Source organism: Phalacrocorax aristotelis, chromosome 7, assembly GCF_949628215.1.
Source record: "Phalacrocorax aristotelis chromosome 7, bGulAri2.1, whole genome shotgun sequence".
NCBI classification, from domain to species: domain Eukaryota; kingdom Metazoa; phylum Chordata; class Aves; order Suliformes; family Phalacrocoracidae; genus Phalacrocorax; species Phalacrocorax aristotelis.
This window is the reverse complement of record NC_134282.1, coordinates 11,592,436-11,605,868: the sequence shown is the minus strand read 5'-3', so window position 1 is coordinate 11,605,868 and position 13,433 is coordinate 11,592,436.

Below are 13,433 nucleotides of genomic sequence, written 5' to 3'. Positions count from 1 at the left end.
CAAAGAATTAGTTGGTGGCAGAAGGGCAGTTGGCTATAAATGCTTTTTTATACCTGTTCCATTTGAGCTACTGTGTAGTGTTTTGATCTGAAAGCTTTCATAACTTAGATGTTTTAAATTTAATTCTATGACTTTGAGACGTAGCTAAACTCATGTTTAATTTTTAAGACTCTTCTCTTCTTTCTCATCTCTTCTTTCTTCTTTCTTTCTTTTTTTTTTTTTTTAGAGTAAATCCTTCTGGTCTTGTTTATAAAATGCACAGTAAGGGCAAAGTCTTGGGAAATGCACCTAAGAGATGCATCTGCCTCAGGGACTTGTATCTTCTCCCTCTATTAGGTCTGCTCCTGTCAGCCTTAAAACTCTGCAGCTTCACAGCATGCCCCTATAAGGTAAAATTCAATTCCCCCTTTCTGTAGAAGAGAAAACTGATGCACAGACCAGATAAATTACCTGCCCAAGGTCAGACCATGGTTGAGGGAGCAGTAGCACGCTGATGAAACCATCTCTATCCTATTTTGATAAGCCTGAAAGTGGTTCTTGGTAGGAAGCACTAGCATGGGATATCTGTAGCAATGGAAAAAATATCTTTCCCCTTTTCCAGGTTTTTTTCCCCCCTTTTGTTTTCTGCAGCAAACCTTCATGTAAGTCTTGGTGATAAATTTTGTGGTTGAGGGACGACTAGGCTACTTGTGGGCAATTGTGAATGAACAAAAGTAAGTTTATGGGGAGCAGGCAAAAAGTTACAAATACATTTGCAAGAATGTGCTATCTTTTCTCCTGCAAAACCATAGGGACCAAGACTGGCCCCCAACAGCCATACTCCATTCCCACTCACCCCATTTACCGTCTTTCAGCGGTTTCTGAGGTGGATTAGACCAGGAGGGTACAGCTGAGTTCTCTTGTGGTGGCCTGTTTCCATTAACTGAAAGCAAAGACTTTACATGTCAAGACCCTGTGTTTTAAGAAGCTATTAGCTATTGACTTGACTTTTGCTTGACAAGTACAATGTTGTCAATAAAAGGAGTAACATTTTCACTACAGTGAAAATATAGAGAAAGATTTCTGTTGTGGGGTAGACTTCCGTTTCCTGCTAAGGAAAATCAGTATTTTAATTCTTTTGTGGCTCTTCTGTTTGTAAGCGTATAAACACCAGTTGCCCAGAAAAATGGCCTCAAAATGAAGGAAGACATTTTAGTCTTCTGAACATGCCCACATGTCAAGGCAGTTGAGTTTTCAGCACTCTCTTTTTTCCCCCCAGCACTTGATTGCTGGTGGTTTTACCCCTGGCCCCTGAGAGCCAGACAAGTCACTCACTCATCTATGTTTTCACAAGCACTTTCCTTCCCCCTCAGCCCTTAAAGCAACTTAGTGGGCTGGCTCTGGCACTTCACTGAATTTTTCTGATAATTTTCATCTGGCGATATGTTTTAGTGCACTAGATTGCTACAGAGAACTCTTGGTGAAATATCATATGATTGAAACAGTGATTATTTGAAAACTCTGTAGAGAAGGAAATTAACTTAACAGAGATTCATTACTCCTTCCAGAGCCTATTCCAGTTACCACTGACATCTAGGGGGATGCTGTCACCAAACCAAAAGGGAAAATGGTGAGGTGCTAAATGGGCATTGATATAAAATTTCACTGAATAGTTAGGTGGGACTAAGAAAAGACAGACAGTCTCAATAGCTAATTGCAGTTATGGAGACCCTGTGAAATTAGAAGGAAAATGCATTCCTGGATTCAGATACAGATACTCTGAGATTTATTTTTTCATCTTGAAAGTCATAAAGATCAGGACAGTGGTTTTAACTGAAACACATACAAGTTCTTTTTTCCCACTCTAATTATATGTCTGCGGGAAATTGCAACCCGGAAAATAGCCAAGCTGTGATAACTCCATCACTGCAAGGGTTTGTCTCTTGTTTCCTTTAGCTCTCTATTCTCATGGGTTTGTCTTCACACATTCTTCTCTTTCCAGTTACGGTACTGGACCTCGAACTGGGAGCATCAGAGCTGGCCCCTGTGGCACTGACCAGCCCTGCAAGCGCTACTGCAAGATGAAATAGCCCAAATGATGGTGGTGAAAGCAGCAGCAGGAGATGTGAGGAATTTTCCCCAGTCATGAGACTGTCTCAACAGCACCTATTATTCAGTCTTTCCATTTGTAATCATCACAGAGTGAATCTTTCCTTTCAAGTAACAGAAGCAGAGTGCTGCTGACATTGGAAGCACTGGTAAAGGGCTGTAGACATCAATGGGAAAAAGACCAGGCCTTAATGGGTTTTGCTTCTTAAGTAAAACCTCAAACTGAGTTCTTTTCTTCTTGCATATAACCCTCTCAGTAATCTAAAAATATTTATTTCTGTCACCATTGTTCTGTACAATACATAATTTTTCCCTTTGACAGGGAGGCATTGATGTTCACAGAGGTACCATTCCTTTTGGAAAAAGGCAGTTTCAAAGGCATTTTTCTAAGTAGTCTGTGCAATCTTTCCAGATGCTGAATAACTCCTGAGCAGCGTAACTGCACTCAGGTGTCACCTCACTCAGGGGCTGCCCCACCAGTCCTTGTAGGTGGTCATTAAAAAACAGCTCAGCATTTATGTGTAGCTTGGTTAAAACTCATCTGTTGTGAAATAGTGTGGTTTGCTTGTTGTGCATGAAGCTTCTCTGTGGGTTTTGGGGTTTTACAGCATAATATAGACTCAGATATTCTCGTGGCATAATAAATACTGTTGTAATGTACCCAAAAGACTCCCCCACCAGCATCCTGGTGTGATGGATTCTAAAAGGAGGTGATGGCAGATTACCTTCACCAGGTCTCTGTAGGCGAACCCTCTGTACTGCCCTGACTTCACCTCTTTCTGCTAGTGCAACTTACTACGTAGTAGTTGTACTACGTAGTAGTACGAGAATTGCAGCTCCATCAGCAGCAAATAAAGAGCAGAAAAGTTGCAAAGAAAGAGTCTGACCCTCCAGCTTTGGCACCAGTCAATGTTTACAGTAATGTCGGGTGTGGTGGAGGAGGAGGTCCAGCCTCACACACCGCTTTGTCATCGCTCTTTGTCCACGCATGGTGACTCTGTGCTTGCCATTACAGATCAGCCCTGAAGATTTCCAGGTTGTTATGAACTCTAGGCTGAAAGAACTCAAGTCTCCAAGGAGATAATCTACAGGTGTGTTATCTGGTGACAAATGCCACTGCCCTTTAAATAATTTAAAGAATAATTAAATTTTCTATATGTGACCAGATCTGTAGCATCCCAAAACCTGGTCATCACATGAATTATTAAAAAATAAAACCAAAACAACCCAGCATCATTCCTGAAAATAATTATGCAATAGGCTTTGTGATTTTTTTTTCATTATTTTCTTTTTACTGTGTAATTTACTGTACATAGCTAAAGAGGGGGAGGTGGGCCAAGAGAAATCTTTGATAGTTTCCTTTGCTGCGACAGTGGAAACCAGTTTGCATAGTGATTGCCTTGTGCTTAGTTAGCGGTTCTGTCTTCACATGGAAAAGGGCTAGAAAAATCTTCTTTTAAAAACAAGGTTGTAATGGTCTTAATTTTATTGCCAAATTTCTTAGGACAGGAGGCACTATTGATAATCTCTTGATCTTTGCAGTAACTTTCTCTTCAGCCTTCTGGGGAAGGTAGAGAACAGAGGATGGAGCAAAATAAAGAGCTGAAAATTTTCAAATGAAGATCAGCTGAAGAGCCAAACCCCTGCAGCAGAGAACAGCTGCAGGCATGGGCAGCAGGACTGCCATCTCCTCAGCTGTTTCCTTCAGCTCCAAAGGCATCCCTTACATAAACTCTCTTTGTCTTGGTTTGCACATGGTTTGGAATACCATGGAATCACTGTCCACTGAACAGCAGGAGATGTATTTTATCAGTGCTTGTGTCCTCACTGGAACTCATTTTGTTTCAGGTGTCTTTAAGCGGGAGTGAAAAAGATAAAGGTGAGATCAATGAATGCAATGAAACTGTTTCCATTGAACAGGCAGACACTGGATGTTTAGTATTTTTCCCAATCTGCTTAGTAACAGTCCCTTGTATAACATGGTCTACTTCTGTCATTTATTAAAATCTGTGATTTGGGAGGAAGAAAGAAAAAGCAATATATTTGAGCCTCAAAGGGTTTCAGCAGGGTTCACTTTGTTTAAATTGTCAAATGTTTATTATTTTCTTTCAGCAGAAAATCCTTATGTTTTGTTGCAGAAGGATATTTATTAACTTCAGAAAAACTGAACTGGCTTTTAGCAAATAGCATTTGGATCTTGAATCAGGAGGAAATAAAATAACTTGGTATGGTGTCATCATATTACAAAAGTGATATTATGGCTACAGGTCAGAAATTCTGGTGTTTGTTCATTTTTATTCATATTGAATTTGTGATACATTATTTGAGTCCCTGTTTTTCTCAGTCAGAATTTCACCCTAGTCCAGAATGAAATGCAATAAGTGCATGGTCTATGTTCCTAGAAACAAAATACTTCTTGAAATGTCCATATCACCATGTGTAGGTACTGGACACACAAGCTGCTCTGGGTGTGCTGAGCACATGGCCAGCCCTACGCCTGCCCCTGGAGACAGCGCTTTCTGTGTCGTAAATGCAGGCAGCTGCTGCCCACTTCCAAATGGGTAAGAGACATGGCCTGCAGGAATTACAGACATGTCCATCGCTCTGGGAAAGACTCTTGCACAGCCTCCCAGGAAAGATTGGTTTTCCCTATGGTTAGCATTTGCCTATACAAACCTACACCTCCAGTCAGCTGCACTGGTTAACATGCCAGTTAGCTTTTCCTTGTAGTAGCTGCTGGGTTGCTGAATTTCTCGATGCCACCACTGCATGTCCCACTAAGGCCATTTTGTTGCTGCTTATCTTCCTGACTCATTTAGGTTTGGAGGTTGTGGGTGTCCTCGGTGCATGGCCCTGACTGTGTTGCATGGTGGGAGAGCAGTGGCTGCTGCATGTGCAGTAATTAATGATTTTTCTTTCAATGACTTCTTCCAGGTCAAGGAGAGCATAGCTTTCACTTGCTTCCTGCAAAACAGTGTCACTGGCCCATGAAATTCAAATAACCTGCTCATCTTTGCAAGCCCAAAATTGTTTCTCCTCATGTGGTGGAAAGGTACTTCTGCCCTGTCTCCCTGCAGGTTTGCTGGCAGAGGTGGGAATATCTTCTGCTTCCCATTCCTAAACACCAGCATACTATGAAGCAGGCTCAGCCAGCAGTATTTCCATGCATTTATGCTTATCCCTTCATTAATGACAGAATGATATCATGGGCAGGGACAAAGCAAGGGGAAGGAGGAGATAATGGAATAATTCTGGTTGGTAATATTCTATTTTCTTGTATAAATATTAATCATTTCACTAGGAGTTCCAACTGGGCGCAAACATAGTATATTGGATTTATTTTTTTTAAGCACTATTATCAGAAGCACAAGCGAGGGAATCTCTGTGACAACTGTGACCAAGAGAAAATTAATTAGGATTCTGAATCGCTAGTGCTGGTGTCTTAGGGCTCTTTGCTTCTTTGGATTAAATTGCATTAAACTCTTTATTAAACAGAGCAGGCAGCTTGGCACTGGAATCAAGCCCACATCTGCACCTGGATTTTCCTATTAAAAGTGGATAGAGTAAAAAGAATGTTAAATCCTTTTATCCGTGATTCAAGACATACTAGGCAGGACATAGGAAACATATTTTCTTTTTTAAGGTTTATAATTTTGGGTATTTACCTACCTTGGTTTTACAGTGGGTTTTTTTCCTGTTTGTTTTGGAGTGTTTTTTTGTGGGTTTTTTAATGCTTAGAACACATCCTCTTGTACCAATTGCCTGTCTGGGATTCCAGGATGAATGTTTTTCTTGTATTTTTAATGAGGCTGAAGTTAACATGGGCATGTTTGTTTAACAACAACATACACAACTCTGCATGTGAAGGCGCCTTTGTTTGTGTACCACCGTCATCAGCTCTTTCAGCAGGATCAGGGAATAAAGCTGTTAGTTAACTTCTGACGCAGATGGAAAATGAAGCATTGAACCTGAATCTCCTCTTATTTATGTCGCTATAAAGTATGAGTAACTCCTTCTAAGTCAGATTAATTATATCAGAAAGAGGGAATTTGGCTAACATTATTCAAGGTCTTGCACAAATAAGAGAGATACTTGAGTCTGGTCGAAGAGTTGGGTCTTGGCCATTGAAATTAATGAACATTTAGCAGTAAGTCTTCAGGGAGCAATAATGACAGGGTAATTTTAAAAAGCAAAGAAAAAAGGAAGAAAAAAAAAAAAAGAAAGTGTTCTTCAGAAGGTGTTGGAGGGCACATCATCCTTTCTCTCTATTCAATAGCTAATTTCTTCCTGACAGCAATTTCAGTTTTTGAAAATAAATGGTGTAACAAAACCATCAGCAGCTCTGAACAATGAGCTGTGATTTCTGTCCCTTCGTGCTCGCTTGTGAAAGTCAGACCCTGAGGTTGGCTACTTCAGTCAGGATTGAGATTTCAGAGGCAGGGTTGTGATTTTGAGCTCTGTCACAGATTTCTCCCCTGTAAGCCTCAGTAGCTCACTCTGCTTTGATTTTTCCACATAGGAAAGAAGTGTTTGCCATCACCTTCCCCCGTCGTTATTCCTCACCTGTTGGTCAAGGACAGTAATACTTTGACTCGCACTACCTGCTTCCACTGCTACCTAATTTGGCAATATTTCAGGGTAGGGATTACCCTTTGGTTTGCATTACATCTGGTGTGCTGCCTCCTGACCTCACCTGGGGTTTTGGGGCACTACCTTGACACAGATGAATTTAATGGCAACAGTTGTGTTATGTATAACTCGGCAGAGCCAGAGCATCCTCCAGCCCTGCCCAGAAGCACTGGGGAGCCTCTCTGTGTGTTAGAGTACATATTTGTTGATGCTGTGTGCACTTCAAAAAAAAAAAATCAGTTTTGTGACTAAAAGACAATTGGCTTTTCTTTTAAAACATTATTATGAAAATGATATTTCTGAGACACATGCCTGAGAATGGGTTAAGTGATTATATGGTCGTTGCTAGTATTTGGATGCTAAAATGTTTGTCTGAGAACTGTCTTCATTCTTCTGCAAAAGTAGCTGGATGAGTGTCCTGATTTCTCACTGCACAACTATGCATCCAGCCATAAAACAGAAAGGAGAAAGAGCACAGGCAACTTCGGTGCCTGCTGAAGCTTTGCAGCTGCTGTAGGATCCTCTTCCTCAACTGTTGCCACAGAGCCAGGACAGCCCAAAATACACAGGGTGTGAGAACAGAGAGATAAAACTACTGTACTCCCATGGTGTTCAATTATGTCTTTTTTATCTTTAGGTTAATGTCTTCCAAGCATAACCCATGGTTTTATATTCCCATGTAGGGCGGTGTCAAGGAGCTATGTGGTACTGAGCGCATCAGGCAGCCTGCTTAGCAGAAAGCAGGGATAGTGCCTGTAGTTAAGAGAAATAATGTATGGTTTCCTGGATTTGAGGAAGTTTGTAGCCCATTTTGTGGATAAAGGTTATGCAGAGGCTTCCAAACCTTGTAAAATCACTTCAGCCAGTGCAGGGACAAATATGAGACAAAGGCCTCCAAATGTACCTATACAGTCAACGAGCCTCTTGGACCCCAGACAAGGGAGCTCGGGGGGTGCCAGTCCTCTGCCTGGCAGCAGCCCCTGCAGAGCCACCATATGTGCCAGTCCCCATGGTGTCCTCTGCAGGACTCCAGCTGATTTTTAGAAATGGTTTTATCTTCAGAAGACCTCAACGTTTTTGCATTTCATTGGCAAGCTCTGCCTTCTCATGGAGCTGGGCTTTTGTTCCCAATGCAGTGAAAAAGACATGAGGAAAGATGAGTGTTCCCAGCTGCTTCTGGACTCCTTCATATTTTCTTTCCCGCTGCTATTTATTCTGTTTCACCACAGAGGAGCATGCTGATTTGCACCTCTCGGGTTTAGGAAGGTGCACACTCAGCACCCACATGCACGTCATGGAGCCTGACCCTGTCTGGCACTTGCTTCTGCAGCAGAGACTACAACTGGAGGCTGGTCTCTGGCATACGCTCCCATCTAGGCCTCATCAGCAAAGCATGGAGAGTACCATGCATATGATGATCACATACCTTGCACTTGCCAACAGAGAAGGTGAAGTAGACAAGACAAGTAGACAAGACAAGTAGACAAGACAAGTAGACAAGACAAGTAGACAAGACAAGTAGACAAGTAGAAGACAAAGAAGATGGAGACTCCCTTTTTACAGAGTCATATGGGGAGGACAAGGGGGAACGGACACAAATTGCTCTTGGGGAGATTCCGATTGGACACCAGAGGGAAATTTTTCACACTGAGGACAGCCAACCATTGGAATAATCTCCCCAGGGAAGTGGTTGACTCGGCCATGTTGGACACCTTCAAGATTCAGCTGGACAGGGTGCTGGGCCATCTTTTCTAGACTGTGCTCTTCCCGGAAAGGTTGGACTAGATGATCCCTGAGGTCCCTTCCAACCTGGGATTCTGTGATTCTGTGACTCTGTGAAGTAACAAAAGTGTTTGAATTTGGGGCCACTTTATAGTCTCCCTGAAAATACTTCCCAAAGGTCTGACTCCATAAAGACACAGCACTGGAAAGCCTGCATTTTTACGCACAGATTTAAATGCACAGATCTGAACATTGCAATGAATTAAAGCCAAAAAACCCCATGCTGAGCATTTAAACAAACAAGAACTTCATCAAGGAAAGCTTTGATTTTTCCTCTATAGTTTTTTCTGCATGTTGTTTAAATACTCTCTGGCCACAATCTGCCTCTGGTTGCTACAGTATGATGCACCCTTTGGAAAGACTTTTGATGTTTTTTCAGAAGCATTTATATATTTCTACTTCTAGTTCTACAATTCAATAAATATTTTAATTTCTGATTGTGCTGGTTTTGGCTGGAGTAGAGTTAATTTTCTTCACTGCAGCTGGTATGGGGTTCTGTTTTGGATCTGTGCTGGAAACAGGGTTGATAACAGAGGGCTGTTTTAGTGCCTGCTGAGCAGGGCTTACACAGAGTCAAGGCCTTTTCTGCCTCTCACCCCACCCCACCAGCGAGTGGGCTGGGGGGGGCACAAGGGGTTGGGAGGGGACACAGCCGGGACAGCTGACCCCAACCGACCCAAGGGATATTCCACACCACATGGCGTCATGCTCAGCATATAGAGCTGGGGGAAGAAGAAGGAAGGGGGGGAATGTTCAGAGTGATGGCGTTTGTCTTCCCAAGTAACTACTAACTGTGATGGAGCCCTGCTTTCCTGGAGATGGCTGAACACCTGCCTGCCCATGGGAAGTAGTGAATGAATTCCTTGTTTTGCTTTGCTTGTGTGTGTGCATGGCTTTTGCTTTACCTATTCAACTGTCTATCTCAACCCACGATTTTTCTCACTTTCACTCTTCTGATTCTATCCACTGATGGGGGTGTGAATGAGCAGCTGTGCAGTGCTTAGTTACTGGCTGGGGTTAAACCACAACACTGATTCACTTAGGTCTGGCTCTAACCCAACCTGAAAGCCTCTAGGCCTCAGAAATGACATTTAATTTTGAAAGCATCCCAGACTTGGCAAGGTAAGAAGAACGAAGCTCTCATTAAACATAGGAAGGCAACATGTTGTTTGGTTTTAGTTTAATATTATTCTTTATGAACAGCTTCTCAATGAGTGGCTTTGGTCTTGTACAACAAAAACATTCCTGGTTCTAAGTGTAGTAAAGCTTTGCATGAGAAAAGCAAGAAATGTCATTTATGGTAAGCTGGAAGTCCCCAGGCCTTATACAGAAGAAATATGCATAATTTGCTGAAATAATGTGAACTCCTCAAGGTTGTTGAGGAATTTTACTCACTTTTCACTCTCTCAGCAGTCCATCAAGGCATGGAAAGAGCAGAAAGACGAAATGAAAATAAAAATTGAAAGGAAAAAGACTGAAAGGCAACGGGAAAGGTATGTATGAAATAAGGCAGAAATAAAACACTGCATGAATTTTCTCAGAATACCCTTTTCACCCCTCTGCCTGGTTTGTTGGGTAACTGCCCCAGAACTACCTACATTCATCATCAACAGCATTTGGCTGGTCATGGGAATTCTTGCTTTTCCTTCATTACTGTACACAAAATAAACTCCGTTTTGTCTCTTGCTGCTGATTATCTGGTTTGATGGGGTCATTTTCAAACACTTCTCTCTTCTTTTTTTTTTAAGATAAAATATAATGCTTGTAAATGCTGTAACTAGAACACTAAGCCCACAATTATGCAATTTTATGTCTTAAAGTAGTGCCATTCTGCTCTGAGAAATGTGGCTGCATAGCACAACCAGTGTTACATTCTTCTGTCATAGTTTAATGAGTAAATGAACTATTTGTATGGTATCCTGGGAATTTGATTGTTTATAGATGATAATGCTGAAAACAGAGGTAATAACTAAAACCAGTGGGTCAAATCTAGCAATTTGAAGATCTTTATTCTTCCCGAGTCCATTTTAGTGTTCTATTTTTGTAGCAAGATGTGGGTACACGTAAACAATATTGTCTTGAAGCAAGCAGACATGGTATTAAAAGCAGTTTAAATATTGCACAGGTAATTTCTTCTGAAGGATTTCCTGGGCAATGCCTTGTGAGCTCAGACTCTCCCTTGCTACCAGTGCAGCATGCCCGCACTAGGATTCTGGCTGTTGCTGGGAGGCAAGGATGACGCTGGGCTGGTTGAAGCCCAGCTCATGAAGGCTCCTTCCCAGTCTGCAGAGTTCATCCTTCTCCTTGCTGATGCTGCATCAAAACAGGTTCATAAAACATTTTCTCATGATAAAAAAAAGATTGTGACATCTCCGTGAAAGGATGAAGTGCACATTTTATGTGTGTACCTAAAATTAGTTGATGGAGAGTTTTCTTCCAAGAAAAGAAGAGGACAGACTGTTGAAGTATTTTTAGGAGCTTAAAGAGAGAGACCTCGTAGGATTTTTTTTTTTCTTTTCCAACCCTTCCTGGGACCAGCGATAATATGGTCTGAAGACAGTTGTACTGCTTCCCCTGAGCCTCAGATAGCCCCCTGGTCACTCCAGGCATCCTGGGTAGCACTGCTATTGTCCTTTATCCCACTGGGAGGTGGTGTGATCAGCTCACACTGATCTGTCTCGCTTGAAGTTTCCTGGCACCTGCCAAATGAGCAAGTCTGCTTTGAACAAAAAGTCATTATTTACCAGGTTGGCGAAGTCTGAGGTTGTTACATACAAGTTTCTGTCATTATTCAATAATTCACTGACCACATACCCCCAGAAACATGCTTTCATGGACTTTATTTTACAAAGTAGCAAATGCAAATATTATCAAGGAAATGATACTGAAAAGCTTGCAGGCTGGGAGTCTGTGCGTTTCCACAGGGCCCATATGGCACAGAAATCTTGGCTGAAAACTGTGCCAGAGCCCACTGCAGAGGTGAGTGACTCTTCCCTGTATGCTTAGCCCTGTTTGCGGGCCAGCACTGATGCTCAATAGGGCTTTGGGGGCCGTAGGGGGTATTTTGCTAAAATGTAATGGAGATGGCCATAAGAAACTACAGTGACATATGACATTGCCTTGTGGCACAAACTGCAATTGGTGTTAGGTCCTGTTTTCCAGCACCGTTCCAGCTATGTCCTCATTCACCCCTACCACAATTTGCCCTAACAAGTCCTTCACTCACTATGCTTCAGCTCTTGACAATGAAGTGGTTTCATTAACTCTATTTTCCTAACAGTCTTCTCAGTGACACTGACATACTGTAGAGCTACCTCAAAACTATTTTAACTCTATTACTTTAGGTAATCGACACTGCTAATCATCTTTAGGTACTTTCTATTATTTAAGTATGTATGGCTTAATGAATTACAGAAGATAATAAATTCTGTATTGCTGCTGGTACTGAAACAGTCACCTAAGAATTCAGTGTATCCTTCAGCTGCTGATCACTGCTGAAATGCGTGCAAAGAAATCAAACCACTGCAACACAGGCTTTTGTCATAAAGCTTAACCTTTCCAATCAATTTCTCAGTGAATCATTATTAACTATGTGAGCATACTGCATAGGAAATGTAGTAAGATATAGCAAGTCCCTGATATTTTATTTTCTGTTGGAAAGCATTATTTATTTTAAACGTTACCACTTTAATGAGAGCAGATGGGTTTACTCATTTAGCTGCATAATTCCAATGCCAATAGTCTCCAGTTCCACAGTGGTCTCAAATCCCTCCCAGAGAGTGACATCCTGTAAGTGAGCAGGATTGGTTGTTTTTTTTCCCCCCCCCAGTAGTATCAGTAAGGTACCTTCAAATTTGATGGACCATGAAGAGAGACAGTGAGCCTTTGTGTTACAACAGATCAGTGACATGAGCTCAGGAATGTTTGTGATGGGTAGGGATTTAAGCATTCACAGCTAGCAAGTAGGTTGAATGCTGTGAGACAAGACTCTGCCAAGCTGCATACCTGACAACATGGCCAGTATTTCTGGGGTTCAACTGTATGTGTAAATTGTATTTTTGCTGCCTAAAATTCCTACTCAAATGGAACAACATTTTTTTTTTAATAAAATAAGTTAAGAATACAGACATACAGATATGCAGGTCTTATAATGTACATGCATCCCTGGGTAGACATTCTTATTCTTTGGATGTCTCTGAAAAGCAGAAAAAAAAGCTTTTAATTGTATAGAAGCCTGCAAGATTAATATTTCTACATAATTAGGGGCGGGGCGGGGAGGGGAAAAGACATTACATTAAGTTACAACTCTTTCCTAAGAATGAATTGTGGTACAGACAAGAAACTGGTGCTGGCATTATTGGGAGGATTAGTTGTTCTTTGCTGATGGCCCTTAACATCATCAGCAGTTTGCATACAGAAGACTCAGCTTCCTCTCCTGCAGAGATTACAACCTGAATCCATCATTGGCAGCACACCTTAGAGGTTACACACTAAATTCAACACCACAGTAGATAAACAACCAAAGGTTTAAGAGATTTAGTTAGGATTTTAGCTGCAGCACATATTAACCTTTTTAACAAGATCCGGTGTCTTTTAATGTAAACAGGCAGGCTTGAATACTGGCTCATTAGAGGTAATACCTCAGAAATATCCTCGGAGTGGGCTTGTTTCCCCTCCTGCAGACAGCTCAAACGAGATAGAGAAACAAAATAAACAAACAAACAAAAAACCAACCCAAAACCTCAAAACAAAAGAAAACAGAAATTACTGACAACAGAAAAAATGCAGTCTCATCTTGGGGATTCAAATCAGGTCTTGTTTTCTCCTAATTAGTTTGACATTTATGGCTAAAATGACCTAAAGCAGGATGAAAAATGCTGGGGGAGAGGATGCCAATACACATTTTTCCTTCTTCTCTCTCCTGGTTTAGTGGC